Raw genomic sequence first — 4,559 nt, 5'->3', positions numbered from 1 at the left:
TACTTTTAAAATGAAAATCTCTAACAATTTGCTCCTAGTAGATTGACTTCTTAATGAATTGATTTTTTTTAGTTTATTTCCATGAAACTTAATTTTTAAAAAGACTTGCATTTTTTCTAACATAGGTACTTAAACCTATAAATTTTCTTTTAAGCACTGCTTTAGCTGCATCCATGATTTTAATATTATCTTTTATTATCAGTCAGTTCAAAATATTTTCTAAGTTCTTTGTGATTTTTTTCTTTGATATATGAGTTACTTAGAAATGTGTTGTTTAACTTCTAATATTTGGAGCTTTTCTGCCTATCTTCTTTGGTTGATCTCTATTGTATTTAAATATATACTTTCTAATATTTCAAGATTTTGAAATTTTCTGGACAAATATTGGTCTATATTGATGAGTATTCCATATGCACTTGAAACAAATGTTAAAAATATGATTAATGTACAGAATTTTGTCTATTCTGTCAATAACTCTGTGATGAGTATTAGAATTGCCACTGTGATTATAAATTTGCTCAGTTTTCAATTAATTTTCGGTTTTACCTTGTGTATTAAGGCATATGGACATTTGTAACTGTACCTTTAAGACTTGTGAATTTCATCACATGAAAACTTTATCTCACTAATAATATTTTAAATAATATTTGAATGGAACTCAGGGCACAAAAGGGTGGTACTTAAAAGAGAGTCTAAAAAATAATTTTGAAGAAGACTGAAATATCAATTACATTGTCCATAACCTGCTTCAATTAGTTTTTTTGAGATTTCCTCCAGCCACTTAGAGAACGAATATCAAGAACTAAGAATGATTGCATTGATGTGAGCTGGTACATACAACATCGGGTGTCTTCAATTGGTGTGAAGCATTGCTTTCTGATGTGGCACGATCTGCCCTAGCTTAAAAGTCTTTAAATGATCTTTGCTCTAATACTGAGCTCTGTGTGTTGCCTCTTACTATGTTTTGTTTCCTCCTTGATTTCCTGGGTGGTGTTATGTGACTGGATCTCTCCGGCTGCAGGAAGGTTTTCCCACACTGTAACCACCCAGAGATGAGTGGTTCCTGTGCGGGGCCACCCATGAGCTATATTAAGCATCCTCCCAGCCTTGAGCCAAGGGGGTGTTAGTCTGGCATTGCTTGCTGTCTGGGCTGCGCGAAGCAGGTGGCCTCCACCTTTACTCAGCAAAGTCTGCTTTCCCACAGCTCTGGACCTGGCGTTACCCACTGGGGCCTTATTTGGTGAAGAACATTCTATCAAAACTATTTTGTTAATTTCCCTATGAAAAAAAAAGGGGGATTCCAGGTGCAGGTTCTCTTTGTAGTGTGGAAGCGGCCCCTTAAGATGAGAGCATTCCCACCCTCGGTTTAAAAACTACTCTCTGTGTTGTGTGATTTTTTGCTGCTTTCTTAGCTTAATGTTGCAGCCAGCTCTTTTAAACCAGGTTCGTCTTATCTGCACGGGTCGTGGTCCGTGGTCAAGAGGTTCCTTAGTAGACATCATCATAAACCTGGGAACTTGACCTGAAAGATTTTTCTTGGAGAGAAGGACAGAAGATGTAAACAACTATGGTTGATAAATTGTTTGAAAGGATAAAGCTGCTCACTCTTATGTCGAGGTATAATTTAAAATTTCTACTGAGCAGCTGAAATGAAATCAGAATGGGGGTTCCCATTTGGATGTTCAATAACAGAGGAAGAATGTGTGTGATAGGGAGTGGGGATAAGATGGAAGGAAATTCCAAAACCCTCTGTGGTTAAGCAAAGTTAATTTCAATTCCATTTGACTATTGGAATTTAGTACAGGAAATCTTAGTATAATGTAAGAATGAATAAGCATACATCTGGGTCTATCTGTTTGACTGGCATCTCAACCTTTCTGTCTCAGAGGCAGCTCAAATGCAACATGTCCTAAAGGAAATTCATCAGCCTTCATTTCAAATCTACTCCCTTCATGGGATTCCCACTTCAATTAATGGCACCACCATCCCCTGTATTGCAAAACATCTAATGCCCCACATCCAGTAGTTACCATTCAGCTCCTTTAATTCTTTCCAACTTATACCTGGATAACAAAGCCTAACAATCTCTTGCTTGGACTATTTTAATAGCCTCTAACTGGCCTTACTCCTCCCACTATTATTAGTCAAACTGGCTACCAATTTTTTTCAAACACTCATAAGATTATTCAGTGGTGTAAATATTTAAGAACAATCTCCCCAGGGAAAATAAAAATCACTGACTTGCCAATTTGGGGGGTGTAAATATTCCCACCATGACCAATTTCAAGCTACCAATGTGGTACTATGGAACACAGAGTTGTAAAGAAATGCACACATTGACTGTCATGAACCACTTTGAGCCAGCTCCAAAATGCTCATGAGCCACATCACTCTCTTGAATAATGAATTTCAGAAATTCCTTGATGTCCCCAGTATATAATATAGACTCTTCAGACTGGCCTACAAGATCCTCCATAATCTGGTCCTCATAACTTCTCCAGACTCATCTCCCATCATTTGCTGACCTCACTCCTACCTAATACCCACCTTTCCCTCCCCAAAATTGGGTTTTAGTTAGTGGGAACAAAGATGAGACGAGATTTTCCCAAGATTCATAAAAGAGAGCTAGAGGTGGGTAGAAATGGCATAGAAATGGGAAAGACAGGGGCAGCTTTGAAACCTTCTTCAGCCTCAGTGGAGTAGACCAATACCTGGAGAAATTAGAAACACTACATCACAGGATCAGGATATCTAGCTATGAAGCCTAGCTTTGCTTCTCTGATGTTTCTGGACACTGAGCCTCAGTTTCCTGACCTCTCAAAAAGGCCATTTCTAGTTCTGATGTTTTCTTTTCCTATGGAGGACCTAGATAATGTTTAAGTAAGGTCAAGAGAGTTGCTCAAACTAGAGTCCTCCTGTTTGCTTCCTTACTACACTTGCCTCCAGGTGCCAAAATGGAGGCCTGAGATGAGAACCAAGTTCTACATCCCTCCTAGATCTCTAGTTTCCTCCAAAATATTTGGGTTTCTCTTGGGGCACACAAAGCCCTTCTCTCTATCATGATTACTCCCTTGTTGTTGAAGGTACTCTTGAGTAATGGAATCCCTCAGGACTGGAATACTCCTGAGGTGACACTGGAGTCCTCTCTGGCTGCACCCTTAGGGAAGCTTTAGTCTCTGACACCCATGAGCCTCATTACTACACCAACCAGGGTATCTCCCAGGGAGCCTGTGAGATGCAGCATCTTCTGGAGAGTGGCTGAAGTAAGGCCACCTTACAGCCCAGTATATGGATGCTGAAACTGCCTGAGGCAGTTGCAGGACATGGAATGGAGAAGGGGTGCGTACTAGACCTGGAATCAGGGTGGAAGGATAGGTAAGGTGCTTGAAGAACAAGACCAGCCACCTGAAAGGCTACTCCCACCAGTTCACAGCCAGCTATAGCTCTGGCTCAATATTGCCTGTGGATGGTGTAGGAACAGCAGAGTCCAATCTTTCTGAATTGTGTCTTTTAATAGCCGTGTGACATCAGGAGAGCGTCTCTCTCTCTCTCTCTCTCTCTCTCTCTCTCTCTCTCTCTCTCTCTCTCTCTCCTAAAAGCTCAAAATTTTTAAAAAGACATGCTCTGAGGATGAAATAATATAGAAGTAATAACTCTCTTTTTTGAATACTAACTACACTGCAGTTATAGCATTAAGCAACTTTTTTATTTGTTTTAATTAGTTATACATGACAGTAGAATGCACTTACATACTTTGATATATCATACATAGATGGGATATAATTTCTCATTTTTCTGATTATACATATTGTAGAATCACATTGGTCATACAGACATATACATACATAAAGTAATAGTGTCTGTTTCATTCTACTATCTTTCTTATCCTCACTCCCCTGCCTTCCCCTCCTTTCACTTCCCTCTACCTAATCTAAGGTAATGCTATTCTTTTTCTTTTTTTTTGCATTACAATTCTTAATACACACATATACCACAATTTTTGTATCTGTTTGTATATAAAGTGTGTTGACACCCAATTCAAGTCTTCATACATGTACTTTGTATAATGATGTCCATCACATTCCACCATCCTTGCTAATCCCCTGCCCTGTCCCTTTCCCTCCCACCCTTGTTTCCTATCTAGAATTCATATATTCCTCCCAGGCTCTCCCTTCCAATCCCACTATGAGTCAACCTCCTTATATCATAGAAAACATTTGATATTTGTGTTTGGGGGATTGACTGACTTCACTTAGCATCATCTTCTCCAACGCCATCCATTTACCTGCAAACAGCATTAAGCAACTTTTTACATATAATATTTCAGTTAATCTTTAAACCCATCCTTTGCAATAAGTCTATTATTATCAGTGGTTTCCAGAAGAGGATGTAGACACACAGAAATTGGATAACTTACTCAAGGTCACTTCGCTAATTAGTGATGGATTCAGGACTAGTTACCCAGGTCTGATTCTAACACCCATTTGGCTAACCTATTATCCTATCTTTGACGTAAAGTAACTGGCTCATGGCTAGTGCTCAGTGAAAATGGGTTATAT

This window comes from Marmota flaviventris, chromosome 10 (genome assembly GCF_047511675.1).
Source record: "Marmota flaviventris isolate mMarFla1 chromosome 10, mMarFla1.hap1, whole genome shotgun sequence".
In the NCBI taxonomy this organism is placed as follows: domain Eukaryota; kingdom Metazoa; phylum Chordata; class Mammalia; order Rodentia; family Sciuridae; genus Marmota; species Marmota flaviventris.
Note: the sequence above shows the minus strand (reverse complement) of the source record.